We start from the raw sequence: 18,517 nt of genomic DNA on the forward strand, positions 1-18,517 counted from the left end.
TTCAGGGAGCCAGGGCCCGGACAGGGCAATGCGTGGGAAGGTGGGAAGACCCCTCCCCACAGGCGGCCCTGAGGCCCAGTGAGGAAGCACCAGGGGGGCGGGCGCCTCACAGGAACGTGGGCCACAGGCCCGCTCCCTGCGGGGGGACGGCCTCCCCACGGCCCGCCCGCTGTGCGGCCCTGGCCCGCTGTGCCTGACGCGGAACCACGGCCCGTGAGACCGTGATTCTGACCAGGGGGCTCATCAACAGGGGACAGCCGCATTCCCCCTGCCCCCAAAAAAACACCGCCAACGAAAGATGAAAGAAAATCACTGTTTACTTATGCGCCATTCTTCCTAATTTCTGATATTTTTTAGACGGTGAATCCACACGGAAACAGTTCTTCCGATGGAATAGCTACGGGCTTCAAACTGGCACGCGACAAACCCCTTCCGAAGCGTCTCAGAGCAGAGCCACTGAGTAACGCGCCATCAAACAAATACGAGCCTTGACTTTTTCCAAAAACTTTACCAAGAGTTGGTCTCAAGAGTTAAAATGAGCTTTTCCCCTGAGGTAAACACTTGTCACAGACACCTAGAATGGCATTTTCGATAACCTTCCTTTTTCCCGTGACGAGCATGGACTTCGCGTTTGGGAACAGATGCATCGCTGTGCCTGCCCTCGAGCCAGTAGCTGACCGTGGCCTCGACTTCACACCGGTGACCGACCTTGGAACAGATTCTCGATGTCACCGCCCCAGCTCTGTGACTTCAGTAGGTCTTCCAAGTCACCTGCACGATACCTATAATGCCTGGGGCGATTATATATACTTATCACGTCGACTGGGCCACTGCAGAGTAAAGGCAGGATTGTCACACCAAGAAAAGCAGCCACTGACCCGAGCCCGCCCAGGCATGCAGGCACCCTACCCGAACTAGCGGGCGTGTTGACAGTGCGGCTTTCAGCCAAGCAGGTAGAGACCTCTTCACCCAGGGTCACCATGCAGGAAAGAAGACAGGAAACGACCAGGCACAGGCGGATTGGCGGTGGCCCTGGGCGCCCCACTGAGGGAGCAGGACGGCTGGAGACTGGGTGGGAACAGGGGCCGAGCCGCCTTCATGCCCCAGGCCCTCCTCCCCCGCCCCCCCACCCTCCCCCATCTCTCTCACCTTTGACATCGGTAAGATGAAGTATACATTGTAAATGTTTTTTCCAGAGGTTTCCATGTTAACTAAGGACTCCAGCACGGATGGCTAGGGAACTCTCAGCCAGTGAAGAAGGCAACAGCTCACCTGAGGCCACCCCCGAGGCCCCTGGCCAGGGTGCCTGGCTCTGTCTCATTCGAGTCTCGGCGTCCACAGTGCTCAGATACGTATGCACGGGACAGTGACACGTGCTCACGCCACAGGGGACGCTGACAACATCGGCCGGTGCATGAAGCATCCGCTCTGGGCCGAGCACCGTCCTCGGCCCATGTCACACGCTAATCCTGTGGTCTTAGGAAGACGGTGTCTCTGTCCTCGGATGAGGACGCCGAGGCTCAGAGAAGTCACCGCCGTGCTCAGGGTCACGGCTGGGCAGCACACTGGCATCGACTCCCCCAGGAATCTGCCGAAAGGTGGTGAATTCACAGCCACACTTTGTCTTACAGAGGAGGTCAGTGTCTCGGGCAGTCTTGTAAATCACCGCTGCTGCTGGCTACGGTTGACGCAGGAGACGCTCCTTCTCCCTGGACCTTGGGGACAAGTTAGCGAAAACGAGCGTGTCCCAAAGACGACCACATGTTCACGCAGCATCGCGCGGCCGCGCTCTTTAAGGCGTCCACGGGCGCTGCGGCGCATCGCCGGACGCTCCGTCCACGCGCGGGAAGCGCAGCTCAGGACACAGTATTTTGAGCGCCTTGAAAGCGGGGTGCGAACGGGAACCGCGTCCACACCGCGTGCCGCGCGTTCACGCGATGCGGCCGCCCTGTCCGGACCCTCTGCTGACACGGACCGGACGGCTGGACACGTGTTCGGGTGACAACTGCTGAGGCCAAGGAGGGAGGGTCCCGGGGGATGGGGAGCCGGGCACACCGGGCTTGTGAGAGGGAGCCGGGGCGTCTTAGCGGGGCTCCCCAGCTTCGCTACTTCCTTTCCCTTCCTCCTCCCTGATACAGGGACCTGCGGGTCAGGGTTGGCGGCTGGCGCACCCGACCTCACACGCGCCCGTCTTAGACGTGGACGCAGTGTCCCGAGAGGTCACGGGGACACATGGAGGGGTCCCTGCCGGGAGCCGACGTGGACGTCCCAGCCTTCCGCTCTGAGCACAAAGGGAGCTTGAAACTTTAATGAACTGAACCCTCCGAGGAAGGGGTGTTCGTCATTTTAATTACCCAGCGGCTGGGAATCAGGTAGGACGGCCCAGCGCCGTGTCCGTGACCGCGAGGGGCCCCGCCCGTCGCACCCTCCGAACCCGCTCTAATCAGCCCCATTCATCTGCTCTGCAGTTAGAGCCGACGCCCGGCCCGGTGGCCGACAGGCGGCCCCCCGCTCGGGGGGCTTCGATGCAACGCCGTCCAGTTTTTCACTATCATTAGCGTCCCCCTGGTGGGCAGAGAGCATGGCGGTGGCAGCGGTCACACTTCACTGCTTTATCTCACGTGACAGAGAGAGCCGACGTGCTCGGAGCCGGCCCGCCTGGCAGGGGCGAGGCGGCCGCAGGCGCCCCCGCTGCCGAGCTCCAGGCGGCTGCGTGCGACTCGCCCACAGCGCGAAGGGGCAGACAGATAGATTTTCCTCTATATTTATAACCAGCATCATTCTTCCTTCCAGGGCGTTCAGTGCAGGTAGCTGTTTTATATGAAATGAACAATCTTTATAGACGTGCCAGAGCCATAACAAGCCTGATTTTCAGCGAAGCTGAGGTATATAACTCTTACCGAATTGTCAGGCTACTTGCTCAACAAATCAAGCCTAACTTATGATGTTTGCGGGGTAATTTTTATCCCCGTCTGACTAGCCAGCCGCCCGGTGGTAACGGGTGTTACGGAAGGGCAGTGGCGATGTTTGTGCATGCCGTGATCGATTGGCCGAGCCGGCGCTGTTCATTTATATCTCCCGATTCCAAATCAGTTAAGTTTAGGAAAAATGAAACAAAGTGGCAAGAAAAATGTTTGCAGATCGCAGCCCGCTGCTCCCGCAGATCCGAGTTCAGCCGCATCTGCCGGGTTGTCTGCAGACATTAAGATATCTAAATGAAAATCAATACTATGTGTGCCAGGCATTCGCTACCAGGGACGAGCACCGGGGGACCAGGCTAATCAGGGTTCCAGCCTGTGCCTCAGCCACACACTCAACCCCAGGGGCGCCCTAATTGCCCAGACTAATCATAGAAGAGTTAAATTTATAACCAAGAAAGACATCTTGTTTTTCTTAGCCCTGTCACTTAAGAGAGGGAAGGTTCACCTGTGAGGTAGGTACCAGGTGCACGGGGAAGCCCCATGCGAGGGAGGCAGGCCCCTCACCTGTCACAGGAGAGGGGACAGATTTACCGTCGGCCGAGGACCCATCGGCCCAGCTAAGCCCTGGGTGGGAGAGGCCCCCGCCAGCTCGCACGCGAACGGCCGATCCTCCCCGAGAGCCCCCCATGTGACCCCGTGCCCTGCACCCCAAAAGCGGCCCCCGTGTGCCCACAGCCCCACGCACGGTGCCCCCACCCTGGCTCGTAGTCTCAGGAGAGCTCAGAAAGGCACAGAGCGCCGTGACGCTGGTGCGTCCGTACCTGTGAGTCCCCGAGCCCCACCCCCGCTCGCTTCTGTCCCTGGGAAGCTCGAGGGGAGCGGGCGTCGCGTGGCCACAGGCTCCTCCCTACTCCACCTGCAGACAAGTCCCCGCCTTGTTCACACCCAGCAAACCGCAAAGCCACGCAGTCACTATTGGACGAGCCCGCGGAGCTGCTGAGAGACCATAATGCATCAGGGGGCTGGATCCCTAATATTTGCATTCTAGATGCCAACTGTGAGCATATTTTGTACTATTTTCAACAAATTACACCAAAATATGCAAAATGTTTATAAGGCTCCATCTTCTATTTTTGGCTCTGGTATATTTGCAACTTAATCGTCCTTCAGAGATTTGTCTCCTCGGGAGAAAGAGGAAATGCAAACGAGAGAGAGGGCGAAGGCGGGGAACAGAACGAGGGCGCGTTGTTCAGCTCCAGAGTCTCCCGGGCGGGAGCCGAGCCCTGTCCCACGGGACCCACCGCCCACGACGCCGTCTGGGCTCCTCGCGCCCGGATTTCAGATGCGTTCCTCACGCGTCTCAGAACCGACCCGCTGCCGTGCTCCGGGCCAGCGCCGGACCGTGACGCCGGGAGCGTGGGGGGCGGGGCGTGGGCGGAGCGGGGTGCCCAGCGCGCGTGGCCTCCCGGGCCCCTCGTGGGGGCAGCAGTGTCGGTTCTCGTGGTGTCTCCCGTCTCCTGAGGGGGCCGAGGACGGCTGCCGCTTGCCTTCCTGCCCCCGCGTCCCCCACGGAGGACAGGGCCGCCGGGCCCTGCCTGTGCGGCTGACCTCCCAGGCGGGACCCAGGACGCGGGAGCGAAAATGAGCCCGGGTTTGGGGGCGACCGTTACAGCCGCTGGTTTTCAAACCGAGTCGAAACCGTCCGTCCAGCTTCTCCAGCAGGGAAGGGAGAATCTTCCAGCGCTGCGCAATGAACTTAACCTAGACGGCGCTCACGCCCCGCTCACCAGCCTCCGCCGACGACTGAAGCTCCAGCCGGACTCATCCCTCACCCGAAACAAACAAAGCCAAGGACGAGAGACAGACAAGCAGACGCACGTCCGGGCCTGCCTCCCCGTGAAGGAGCGGGAAGCACGTGTGCACCCCCTTCTTCACACCCACACGGGCCCTCAAAATGAGTCTGGGCGGGATGGCCCGAGGGCTGGACGGGTTCCCGAGGTCTCGGCAGGGGGCAGGGGGCCGGGGCTGGGCGGCCAGGCCTGGGCCCCTGGTGTGGAGCACGCCCAGGCCGCCAGCACGGTGACAGCACCAGAGGTTGAGGGCCCGCCACGCGCCGAGCGCCGTCTCCAGGTCGTCCCTGCATCGGCTCGTCCGATCCTGCCAGTGGCCGCCATGATCCCACGGGCCTGGGGGCCTCAGAGACGAGGGGCATCTCAAGGAAGTCAGGCGGCAGAGTGGACCCCAGACAGAGATCGGCCGCACGTATGCTGCTCACAGGATGATGAGGATGGGCTCTGGCGAGTCCACGCTGGACGAAAGGCTTTAGCTGCCTGCAGCGGGCTCCAGTGACAAGCGGTTAGGTGCAAGATGACCATCGGGCCATGTGGCACCCGAGGGCTCCGTCCCCAGGCGCGTGCCGGTGAAAGAAACAGCGTCCGAGTGGCAGCAGCGACGTCTCTGTCCCCGGGACCCGGAGCCCGTGGTGTCTGTCAGGTCACGGTCAGGAAGGCAGGACCGTCCGCCCCAGAGCCTGCTGCCCGGTGGCCTGGTCCTTCTCACAGACCAGCTGTGCCCCGAAGCCAACATGCCGGCCCTGCACAATGGCACTTCCCAGCACTCTCTCCACAAGACGCAGGGAGCACCGTTGTCCCCTCCCTGCGGGTGGCTCAGGGGACAGGGACTGAGCCGGGGAAGGAGGACATGTGTCCTGCGTCCTGCGGACTGAGTCAGGAGGATGCGGCTCATCTGGTCCAGCAAGTCTCGCATCCACAGGGGGCGGATGGCACAGGGCCGGGCTCCGGAGCACCGGGGGGAGCTGGGGGACACGTGGACGGCGCCCTGCGCTGGGGCACGAGGCCGAGGTCTCCCGCGGGATCAGCCCCACGCAGGCCCCGCGCCCCGCAGAGGCACACGCACGGCCCGGCCCCCCGCCCAGCCTCGGGCCCTGGTCTCTCACCTCCGGCCGCTCCGCACGAAGTCTGGAAACACGTCCCGGGTCCCCGGGGAGCGGGAGCGGAACGCTGTGGCCGGCCGAGCGCAGCCGCCGCGAGCTCCCGGCCGCGGGCAGACGGCAGCCCGAGCCCGCCACGCCAGCGGCCGCCAACACCGCGGCCCTGGATCCATTTTCATTGCGTCCAGGCTGCAGAGCCGCGCTTCCTGACTCCCTCAGCCCCGCACACACAGCACACTTGAAAACAGAAATCTATAATATCGATTCCGCAATGTCACCACAATTATTCTTTTGAAACAGCCATTGAAAACAAATTGCATCTGCACTGCCTTTTCGGCCAACCCTGTGAGTGAGCAGTGCCCGGCACGGCCTCCAGCACTGCGGCGCTGGCACCGTGTCACGCCCGGACAGCCGGGACAGGCAGGCGGGGAGGGCGGGGACCGGGTGCCAGGCCCCCCAGGAGGGCGCCGCGTCCGCCTGGCCGGGCGTCCTGAGGGGGCCAGACCAGGAGTGAGAAATCCTTGGTCTGCGTGCAGGCGGCTGCGGGCCCGGGGGCTCCCACCGCGGATGTAGGGCCGATGAAACTGGCAAAGACTTCACCAAAGCCTCATTTTAACAGCCCCTGACAAGTGTCATTTGAAAAACGTGGCCCTCACCTGACCGCACGATCCTGTGGACAGTCGGACGTGTCCCTAACGAGGCAGCGCTGCCGCACGGTCCCAGCTCCCAGCAGCTCAAACCCCAACGGACACCACAGTGACCCCCCTCCCTGGAGAGGGCCGGCCGGAGCCTCTCCCAGCTGCATTCTAGCAGCTTCAAGGTAGCAGAGCCCCACGGGCTCCCCCGCCAGCCCAGCCCAGGGCTGAGCCCTGGCACCCACGTGGCATCCCAGCCCCCAGCAAGATGCCCCGAGCCCCACAACGCACCAGCCAGGCGCCCTGGGAGTAGCTGCTGTGGGGGCCTGTTTGTTCTCGGTTGTCATACTTGGAACATTTCTCCCTGTGCAGTAATTAAATTCCACGCCGCTGAGCGGTGGGTGGAGGAAATTCTTTTGTTATGGTCTGACCACACGCATCGCAGCGGTGGTCCTTACAGGCGGGACGTGGCAACTGTGGAACATTAAAAACACCAATAGCCTTGTTGACACGGACGTGGGAGCCTAACCCCTGAAGCCTCCCGGTATGACGCATTGATCCTCCTGTCCGCACACAGTTCCAGAGCCATCCATCCTGCACACGGGGCAGGGAGGGAAACCCTGTTCTCCCTGCTCCGGGCCAGGCTGAGAAATGATTCCACGTTCTCAGAGACGACCTGTTCAAGCCGTGTTCCAGAGAATGTGATCGCATTAAAACGGGGGAAACGTTTTGTTTCCCTGGCCCCCTAACCTGTGGCCACTGACCGTCGTGCCAAATCTTGACACCGTTGACAAAGCCCAGAAGGCAGAAAGAGCAGGGTGGGGGTGGGAGCCTCAGAATCGGGGGGTGGGGTGGGGAAGAGGATTGTTTTTCTCCAAATAATATGACCAAGCTGGCCCGTCCCACCTCACGCCCTCTGCCCCTGCGAGTGCTCACTGGCCCCGGGAAGCCGCTGCACTCCCCGCCTGCTTGCTGACCCTTCCAGATGGAGCAGGCCAGGCTGACCCCCCCTCCAGGGCGTGTGAGAGTCACCCTCCACGGACACTTCGCCCCGTCCCTGAGCCACGGTCCCCTCGTGCGGTGGGGCTGCTGGCAGCCAGCGTCCAGGGTCTCTTCTGTCCCGCTGCACACCCTGGGGCCCTCATTCGAAAGTGCCTCCATGTCCCCGAAGCCCTGCCCGCTCCTGGCTGCAACAGGTGGGGCCGCTGGGTGACAGAGAGAGAGGCCGGGCTCTGGGGACCTGCTGAGACACAGAGGGGTGCCGTGTGCAGCCCAGCCCACGTGCTCAGCACTTTCTGGGCATTTAGCTACTTTTGCTCCAAATAAAGCTTCGGGCCCGTCAGCAGGCAGAGCTCGCGGACACGGGAGGCGCAACGTGCGTGCAGATGTACAGGGCCATCTGCAGCATCACCGTGCCGTGGGGCAGGGGCTAGCGAGCGACTTCGGTGAAGCCAGAGGAGACGCCGAGACCGAGCGGCACGAGCTCCGGGCCCAGGGAAGAAGCAGCAGATGCCGGCTGCACCTCCCTGCGACGTTCGGCTGCGCAAACGCAGCGCCTGCCCGGCCGGGCCGCGTGCGCCGCGAGCTCTCATCGGCAGGCACGCGTGTCGGGCACACGTGCAGGCGGCGGAAGCCCCGCCACCCGACTCACCCTGCAGAGGGCTGCGTCCCGGGGGCCAGCAGAGGAACTCCTACACGGGGCCGGTGTGAACGCGTGCGTGTGTTTATTATTAAAATACTTACTGTTCTGCTTCGAAGTCGATGGACGGATGATTTAGGAGTAGAAACAGACCAGAAACAAAATTAATGCAAATAATGTGTTGATTTTTTTTTTTTTTTAGCTTGATTAGCCAAGCCAATGGAAAATTCTAGAAAACGTATACAATTATTTTAACTGTCACAGGCTGGCAATTGTAATTGACATGATTTGTACGAGATGCAGTGTAATAACTGAATATATTAAAAAAAAGCCTCGCGCGTTGATTACCAGGAGGACAGAGCTGGCGTCACGACGTTATTAACAGCACAATTATCGCAGCGTCCCTGGGACACGCTCCTGGCACTCCAATGCATTAGCGAACCTTTGCTAACGAAGAAAAAATTAAAGTACAGCAAATTTCAAAGCACCAGTTGTACCCAATATCATTAAAAATTTATAAAACTTCCCCCGAACATGACAAGTGTTTGGTTTAAATGAAGATCAGCCACAAGGAGAAAGCAGGCGTTCGGCCCCGTTTGTCCCCTTCCTCACCCGCCCCACAGACGCTCCCGCCCAGACCTCCCCCAACCGGCACCGCCTCCGTCCAGCTGAAATATGTCACCGTTACAGAGCGGCAGCTTGACACACAGTGACCCGTCAGAACGTTCATCTCTCAATGTTTTATTTTAGTGAGGAGCTGAACTGCAGAAAAAATAAGCACGTTGTTTCGAGGCTTGGAAGGAGATCAAACATTCCTGGCACCCCACTTACCAGGCCTGTGATTTACGAGGGGCCTGTCAGGGCCCCATCAGACAGCGTGGGCTGAGGAGCGGGGCTCCCCCGGCCCCGGGCCGGGTCCCCTCGCTGGCGTCCCTTTGTTCCCGGAACCAGCCGGCGAGGCTGCGGCACAGAACTCTGCAGCCCTGCACAGGGGCCCAGCGGAGCCCCTCGAGAGAGAAGGGACGGAGAGAGGACGCAGGCCGAGTGCCCCCGCCGGCCCGTTAGCCGCTTCCCCAGGGAAAGCGAACCCAGCGGCTTCTCGACAGCCAAACGGAAACGCGCGGCTTAAGCATAAAGAAACGAGTTAGGCCAAAAGGCAGGTGTCTGAAGCATGTTCGCTGGTGACCACGACCGTGAACGTGGCAGGAACGCACGCCGCAGTCTGCGCGACAGCAGCCGCCGAGGAGCGAGCACGGCTGGCTGGCACCGGGCACCACGGCACGGGGCGCGCGGGGGCCTCAGGGCGCGGGACCCTCACGGCGCGGGACCCTCAGGACGCGGGACCCTCACGGCACGGGACCCTCACGGCGCGGGACCCTCACGGCGCGGGACCCTCAGGACGCGGGACCCTCACAGCACGGGACCCTCACAGCACGGGACCCTCACGGCGCGGGACCCTCAGGGGGAGGGACCCTCACAGCATGGGACCCCTCTCGCCGGCGGCCACCCAGAGCTCGCCAGGCAAACTACGCCCCGTGCCCTTGGGGCGCTCGAGCAGGAGATGTGGGTTTCGTGCGCCCACAACGATGCGGCCTGACACGTGTGATTTATGGAATATTACGTTAATACGGAATTAAAAATTAGCGTAATGTACTAAAGCTGTAATTTTCTAGTGAAAAACAATGCGACCGGACAACACACAGGACACCGACGCCAGCCTTCTGTGACAGCTAATGGGCTCACGCAGCGGCGTCAGCGGTCACAGATGGGCCTCACTGGACGGGCTTGGGTCTCAGGAAAGTTCCAGAGCCCAGGACAGCATGCCCTGCCCAAGAGCCCAGCCACTCACTCTGGCCCCGGAGCCAGAGAGCCCGGCCCCTCGGAATGTCACCAGAACCGGGAGCTGGGGCACGGGCCCAGGCCCTGGGCCACGTGGGCCGCATGCCTCCCTGCTACACCTTGGCAGAAACTGGAGGGCGATGGCTGGGGAGTCGGGTGCAATCCTGGGGTTCAGAGCCTCAGAGCCTGGTTGCACGTGGCTCTGAGGCCGAACAGGTCCTGTTGATTCAAACGAGCGAACCGAGCAGCATGGCCTTCGGCTCCTCAGAGGGGCTGAGGACACCTGTGACGTCAAGGAACCTTTGGGCCCCATCAGGACGGCCATCGCCAAGTCAGCCCGAGACCATGGGGGACGGGGACGGGGTGCAGGGCTCCCCGAGACTCCCATCAGACTGAGGCCAGGGGAACGACGCCTGTCCCTGACCCTCCCACCTGCCCAGGCCGAGGCCGTGCTGTCCAGGAACGGGAACTCCAAACCAGACCGGTGTCCGAGATACCACGCCCCTTAGGAAACGAGGCCGTGGCCTTCCGTGGCCCAAGCACGCTGCCCGCCGAGAGCAGCAGGGGGATCACAGGCCCCTCGAAGCCTTGAGGACATGGGAATACAGCCCCACCCCTGGCCTAACTGGGGCACACGGGCCTGCCCCCCACGGCTCGCTCGGAGCCCCGAGATCTGGGGCAGAGCATGGCCCAGCCGTGTCACTCCTGCCATTTGGGGTGGACAGAGGACAAGCTCTAGGGACACGCTAGTCCCACCCCACCCTGATTGCCCCTGGGGGCGGAAGGATGTCACGCCCATGCCACTGGGCCTGGGGACAGCTGCCGCGGGCGGTCCACGTGCTCCATCTTCCATGGCACTGTCCCCATGAGACCCCGTACGTGGCCAATGTGGTAACGGAGGTTATTTCATTCATCACAGCGGGTCTGTATGCCCGGAGTAAACATGAAACATTCTACCTAAAATCAACGGCAAGTCCATCGGAGTTCAGAGAAGACGCCGAGTCCACACGGGGGTGGCCCAGTGGAGACTTCGCGGTCACTGCCGCCCCCCCACACGGAGTCAGCTGCCTCCCGGGGCTCAGCCACCCCCCCACCCGCCCACCCCCCACTAGGGCACCCTGGTCCACCACCAGAGCCAGAGGACCGAGAGCTGAGGCCAGCACGCATGTTCCAACTCCAGGCTGGGACCCGGGCCCAGTCACCACTCAGGGCGCTGAGCTCCACCTGACAAGGGTTCCTGTCCCCCTCCCGCCGCCCCGGGACAAGTGGGCTCCTGCTCGGCCCGCTCCCGCCACAGACAGCCGGCGTGCGGGGCCACCTCTCTTCTGCAAAATCATTAATCTCCAGAATAGCAAACTGCACACTGTCTCCCTGTGCACTCACTCTGCTCCTGTCCTCGGGGGCCGTGTCTGTCCCTGAGCACAGGCAGTGACGACCTGGGCTGCCCGCTCGAATCCCGACGATGAACGGGTCGCAAATTAAATAAACGTGAACGGTTATGTGTCCGCTCCAGGGTCCAGCTGTTGGTTTGGTCTCCTCTTAACGCAGGAAATGTCCATTGTCTTAACCTTCACTTTTTCTCTGCATCACGAATCGACAGATTTTAACTGGGAAAAGGAGGAGGAAATCAACAAACCTTAACACAAAGGGTCACAACGGAAAGTTTCTAAATGCAAAATCATTCAATTTAAGAAAAGGAAATTACCCAAATGACGAGCCTACGATGCACAGAAAACCAGACACGTGTGTGTGTGTGTGTGTCTGGGTGTGTGTCTGGGTGTGTCTGGGTGTGTGTCTATGTCTGTATGTGTGTCTGTATGTGTCTGTGTGTACACATGTGTGTGTGTGTCTATATGTCTGTGTCTGTGTCTATGTGTGTGTCTGGCTGTGTGTACACATGTGTGCGTGTGTGTGTAAAGGGCTTCCTGGATTCTTCCCAGTCTCATAAAACATTCAAAGTAAAACCAGCACATGCCTTGGTCTCTGAAAAGCAGCGTCCACTGACGTCCTCCCGGCCGCCCTCCCGGCCCCCTTCAGACACCCAGCACCGGGACAGGAGAGAACCGCTCCTTAAAGCCCGTCCCCCAAGTGACGCAGCTGGTCCACCTGCTGATCACAGCACAGCCATGTCCGCAACGCCGACGGGGCGGGCGGCGGAGGCACATGCCCCACGGCGGGCCCGGCGTCCCCGGCCCCGACCGGGCCTGTCCAGCTGCAGGCAGGTGGAGCCTGCTCCCGCCGCTCCCGGCGCACGGTGTGTGGGCGGACGCACCCCCGGGCCCGCTCCCCCCACCCCGTTCCTGCCCGTCTCCCGACGCTTCCCATCAGGACGAACCTTTCCTCCCCCTTACGCACCAGCAAACATACTGATACAATTTAAAGGTCATGTTCTTTTCAAACTGACAGAGCCCTCCCCGGTTCTGACGGGCGGCCCTCCACGCCCCACGCCCTGCAGGAGGAGGGGGGCGAAGCCTGTGGACTGATTAGAGGCGCACCCCACGCGGGTCGACGAGGGTGTAATCACACTCCCGCGAGAAGCCTCCTCCGCCAGGCCCCCGACGAGGACCACGCAATCAGCCTCGCCGGCCGACTCGCCCACCCGGCGCCCCCCAGGGCCGGAGCTGAACCACCCGCCACCTCCAGCGCACATCGGCCCGGACGCGCGGAGGCCTGGGCTCCGGGCAGACGGCTGTGCGGACGACGGCTGGCCCCACCCGCAGCCGTGTGTGTGCAGTCGGGGCGGGTGGCCACATTGTCTCCTGTCCCCTCCGTCTCTGGAGCAGAAAGGGGCAGCTGCGCTGGGGACCCGCGTGACACCGAGCCGCGTCTGGCGTAGTGACTTTCACACAGTGCTTTGTTTCTCTCTGTTCGTCAGCCCAAACCTGCCGAGTGTCACTGGGACGTGACAGTGTGTGACAGCCGAGAGGTTCCTGCTGCCCTCGGTCCTGGGTGTGCGTGGGACGAGGTCGCCGGCCACACACGGGCCGCAGGGGCCGCGCACGCACCGGGCTGAGAGGCGGTCTTCCTCAGCCAGCCGAGGGCTTTGCGGCCCTCCGGGCCCCCAGGCGTGGTCTTGAGGGGACAAAACGTCCCCCTTCCAAACACTCACCCTCTAAGAACTTAGAATGTGGCCCCGAAAACATGCTGCTTTGTGCTTGCATACCTGTCCTCGGAGTCAGCCCCGGGGGGCTCGGCTCGCCGCGGCGACCCCGTGGCGTCTCCCACCGGGTCTGTGTGTCCCACAGCCGGGGCGGTTGGGGCTCAGCCCTGGGGTCCAGCAATCACGTTGCCTTCCGTGTCACGAACCTTCCCTGACACGGCCTCTCCCGTCCTTCCTGACAGAGGCCGCCCCTCTCTGTCCCACAGACGAACCTCCCGGCCGCGCCCCTGCTGCCAGGCCCCCTCCGGCCAATGCCCGCAGCTGTCGTCCGGGAACTCGTGTGCCCCGAGGGTGGACGTCCGCCCTGCGGAGAGAGGGTCCCCGGGCGGTGGCTGTTACACTCTGGGCCGAGGCACACGCGGCGTCGCCGTCCCCGTGGACAGCGGGATCCGAGCACAGGAGAAAAGCACAACGGTCTCGTGATGACCGCGCACCACGCCCGTGGGACGTGGCTGTCGGAGCGAGCGCCGCCACACCTCCGCCCGGTCTGCGGGCGAGGGGACACTCAAACACGGACCCGATAATCAGTCGGCACCGCCGATCAGCTTCTACGGCCGAGCACTGCAGCCCCCGGCGGGAGAGGCCAAGACAGGAGCCCGCCCGCCACAGGAGCTGTCGCTGGGCCGCGCCGGGCACCAAGCAGCCGTCCTGGGAGAGCTGCGGGCCGCGAGCCCGGGGCAGCGGTGCAGACGCCAGGCCGAGCCTCTGCACGGCCTCGCCCCTGAGCGCTCCGCCCCGACGGCCCCCGGCCGGCGAGTCTGCGGGTCACCGCGGCATGTGGCTGGACCAACGCCCACAGGAGGAGAGGCGGCTCTACCCGCAGAGGAAGGGGCGTCCCACACGAAGGGCTGAGCCCTCTGCCCACTCTAAGGGACCGTCCCCGTGGGCACGTGGCTCACAGCTGCAGGGCGGGCGAACAGGCCCGAGCGGCTGAGGCGACCGCTCCTGGCGGAACTGGGGGGCAGCCCGCCCTGCTGCACACACGCCGTCCGGACGCGAAGCCGGCCCCGGGGCGCGGTCCTCCGGTCTCTCCGGAAGCAGCAAGCCTGAGCGCCCCCGTCCGACAGCTGGGCTGGTGACAGTCCCCTGGTCCCAAACCAGGAAGGGGCCCCCCCGTCGGCTGGGGGTGGGGCGCGGCCCGTGTGCCCTGCAGGGACCTTGCGGACCACGCCCCAGGCCCTGCTGCTTCACTCTGGCCACCGCCCACGCCTCTCACAGGCCGGTCCTGAGCGTTGCCCGCGAGAAGCCAGCCCGTGTGCCAGGCCTGAGCCGAACGTGGCTGCAAGGAGACATGCTCTCAGCTGCGTCCCCGGGAAACATGACAATGAGACCGGTCACCTCGGCTCAGCCAGTGTGTCACGCCCGCCCCAGAACCAGGCTGCAGGAGGAGCCCGGGAAGAAGACACAGCTCCTGTCTCTCTTGAGAGAGAGAGAAGGACGAAGGGCAGCAGCACGAGGCATCAGAGGGGGGTCCGCGTGCCCTGCCCAGCGGGAGGGCACACCGGAAGGCTGGCCCCGGGCACTCGGCGGGCGCAGCGCCCTCAGACTTTGGGTGGGGGGCCGAGGGTGCTGCCTGCCAGCTCTCGTCGATCCCAATGGCAGAGCAGACCACGTGCTCGGTGGCTCCGGCAGAAAAAATGCCACATGGCGACTCGTGTGCCACTCCGCTACGGGCTGGAGCTGAGCTGGCCCACAGCAAGGGCACTGGGGCTTTGGGGAGCGGGAGCACACAGGGGGCACACAGGGAGCACACAGGGGGCACATGGGGGCCACACAGGGAGCACACAATGGCTAGGGGCACACAGGAGCATGAAGGCACTGGGGGCCATGGGGGGCCACATGGGGTACACTGGGGGGGGGGGACAACTAGGACACACAGGGCCTTTGGGGGGCAGGGGCACACTGGGGGAGCACACGGGGGGCACTGTGGGGCGATCTCAGCCAGACCCTGCCTCAGAGGGGTCACGGGTAGGCTGGGAACAGCACCCCAGGTGCCCCCATGGGACACCACCAGCTCAGACAGGGCCCAGACCAGCGGTGGGGGCGGGGCCTGCATTCCGAGGGCGAGGGGCCGGCAGCAGCCAGGACACGGGACAGTGCTGGCTGGACCCAGAGCCCCGGCAGAGCTGACAGCAGCGGGCAGGTCTCCGGGGGCAGGATGTGCCCCAAGACCCGGCACAAAGGCCTTGAGCAGCAGGGTGGCTGGGCGCCGAGGACGACGCCCTGCAGATGCGCAGGCCGCGCTGCAGCCGCCCGGGACCGGGAAGTCGGAAGGGACCCCTGTGCGTGAGTGGGGGGGTGGGGGGCCCTGGCCACCGAGGCAGGAGCCTGCCGCTCACAGGCCGCCTGGCGGGCCGAGGGCCTGCGAACACGCGCTGGAGCCCGGCCTGGGCGCCCGGAGGACGTTCTAAACAGAGACTCAAAGTCGAGCAGAACCACTCGCCAGCTCTTCTGTGAAGCTGGGCAGCTGAGATGAGCCCTCGGTGGTGCCGCCCCCGCCTGAGGCTGCCGCTGCCTGTCTGTGCACCTGGAGGGGACCGGCCGGGGTGCGAGCTGCCCCAGGTGCCTGGCCTTCCCAGCCCCCCCACCCCCCCACCCCCGCGCTCAGCTCTTCCCCTTCTCCCCACCCAGGGCCCCATCCAGTGGAAATCTGGGGCACCCTGGGGTCCGAAGGCTGAACCCCGCCGATTCACCATGCCCTGCTGAAGGCCGGGGACCCCTTCCCTCCGCCCCGGCCCCTCACCACTCGCCCCTGCTCCACGTGACTCCCCAGATGAGTCTTCACTATTTCTTCCTCACTCCAGAGAGGGCCGCTGGGCCTCGCGGAGTCTGCATCCCGAGAAGCAGATGACAGGGCCACCGGACATCAGAGTCCCCACGACCAGGCGTTCCGGGCTGCTCCTCTCCAGCACCCTGGCCGGTGGCTCGGGAGGCGGGGGCTCCCCGAGGAGGCAGAAGAGGACACGCTGGTGTCTCATGTGCGTCGACAATGAGGTCGGTGTCAGTCGTGGGCCCCTCACAACAAAGCTGGACATGGCGACGGCCCCATAATTGAACTTGGAGACGAGGGGGAGAGTTTTGAACAGTTTCGTAAACAGAGGCCGTGCAGGCCTTCACAGTGACCGTCACACTCCGCAGAGAAAGGTGGAACGCAGCGTCCCCCACTGGGCTCCCTCCCCCAGCACCAGACCCCAGATGCCACCAGACCAGGAGGCCGCTGTTGTCATTCCTGGCCTCGTGGGGACTAGGGACTGAGGTGAGACCAGCAGGAGCGTGAAAACAGGCCGGGTGAAGCGCAGTCCCCCGCCGCTTGCTCCAAACCAGCAGCACAAGAGGAGCTGCTGACCGTCCAGCCCGACCAGAGACCCTCCTGGCCACAGGGATGGCCCGACAGCCTGCCCGCCGGCCACACGCAGGCCCCGACGCAGGAACCCTAGACAACCGTTTGCAGGCTGTGAGTGCCCCGCACCTGTGGGCTTCACCTTCCTCCTGCACCTGTTGCCTCCAGCACACTCTCTCACGTCGACCCGTATGCACCGCTCCAGAAAAGCCTCACAAGCCCATGTGCAACCGCATACAGATACACGCACTCGCACGCGTGGACACGCATGCGCACGCCACGTGCACACACAGCACGCGTCTGCGGGGGCGGACAGAGGGCCCAGACTCACCAGGTGAAAAAGCAGCACATCCAGGTAAATTTGAATTTCGGGTCAACAACAGATCGTGCTACAACACTTTTTATGTGATTTATTGTTTGTCTGAAATGGCTTCATTGTGCCTCCAGCATCGTGCTCAGGGGGTTTCACGCTTTTGCACAGTCCGGTCATTCAGCTGCACGCTCCTCCCTCGGAGTCCGTGGTCTCTCTCCAGGAGACGGGTGAAACTCACTCCCTCTAGGGGGTGCGCGGTGTCCCCGCTGTGGGCGGTCCCTCCGTTTGCCTAAGTGTCACCACAGTGCTGCTTAGTAAACTCCCACTCTCCACAGGAGGAGAAGAGGACAATGTGAGGCTGTGTCCTGCCCCCTGAAACCAGCTATCACAGCAACGTCGGACCGCAGCCCGCAGCGGGAGGACCCACGGCTCGGAACGGCCAGCCCCGTGAGATCCTGGGGCCACGTCAGGCGCCCCGAGTGGGGGAGACAACAGAAGGGTCTGACAAACACCCTTTCCAACGAGGAACACGACGGCGGAGACGCCCACGTGCCCCGGCTGGAGCGCCGGGCGCGCCCGTGTGTAAACCCACCCGACTCGTTTGTCTAAACCCACAGCAGCGGAGCGATTTCGGACGGTCTTCTCTCCGTCATCGGTCGTATCGTAAACTCCATCCCTGTTGCTGAAAACAATAAAAAATACAGAGCCTCTCGGCTGACATTACGGCAACAGCACGAGCCTCATTTTACCGACCATTTAACTCCCTCCAAGGACCCCGCTCGGAGACACCGGCGCGTTGATGGGAGCTGTACAAAGGTCAGTGATTTGGAGGCCCTTCCCGACAATTTGCCAGGATTTTGGCATTTGTAAGCATCCATAGGACAGCTCTCCAGCAAGCTGACCTTGACAGCAAACGGGATAAATAAACCTTCAATTTACCCCTCCAGCTCTCCGCGAACCGTGCGGGTCCCCACGGAGCCTTCACCTGTCCACACCACTCAGCCGCCTGCAACTTCCCGCTGACGAGCACCCCGGCTCCGCGCCCAGTGACAAACACCATCTAACAGACAAGGCTTCTGAAAAGTCAAAGCCAATACGGTGTCCATTGAAAATTTAATGCCGGCTCCATCTCTGCCCATCACTCTTCCGGCTGCTGCGTGTGCCCCAAGGGGCCCTCGAAGGCAAAGCCCTGCTCCGTAACAGGTAACGACGTGGAGTTTAATGATACTGTCCAAAGTGATCCCGGTCTTTGGGAAGTAATGCGCACTCATGTACCTGATAAGCACCGCCAGACACACTGAGCCGCCGAATCTTTCACGGGCCTGTCACCAGATACAATGTGACACATCCCCGGCCATGGTACCTGCGGCTCCCGCGACCCGGCCACCAGACAGGAGGCGTGTCCCAGAGCGGTGCTCCGCAGCTGGGGGGAGCCGGGCAGGAGGTGGGAGGGTCGCACCCCACGATTAAGCATTCACGGCCCCGTCGCTCCTTCCGCGCTCCGGATTCGCCGCGAAAGTCTGTGAATTCCACCTCATTGGAAAATGCCCTTAATCGACTCTGACATGTTTTATTGGAGGCAGAAAAAATGTTTCAGTGTGATAGATAAGGTTAAAAATGTTACTACTCTGATCATTTACTCCAGTGTCTGGCAAAACCCTCCAAAGCCAAAACCATTTACATCATTCATCGGATGCAACAGAAAAGAAAAAAAAAAAAA

General features: G+C 62.7%; 1 long non-coding RNA gene across 1 annotated transcript; it reads right to left on the bottom strand.

The window, feature by feature from the left end:
- Positions 1 to 299: 299 nt before the first annotated feature.
- Positions 300 to 4,938, bottom strand: LOC120589138 (uncharacterized). Its single transcript, XR_005649395.1, has 2 exons — positions 1,150 to 4,938; positions 300 to 830 (listed from the first exon to the last, which is right to left on the bottom strand). It is a non-coding gene; the product is annotated as an uncharacterized LOC120589138 (long non-coding RNA).
- Positions 4,939 to 18,517: the final 13,579 nt, after the last annotated feature.

This window comes from Pteropus medius, unplaced genomic scaffold (assembly GCF_902729225.1).
Source record: "Pteropus medius unplaced genomic scaffold, Ma_sr-lr_union100, whole genome shotgun sequence".
NCBI lineage: Eukaryota > Metazoa > Chordata > Mammalia > Chiroptera > Pteropodidae > Pteropus > Pteropus medius.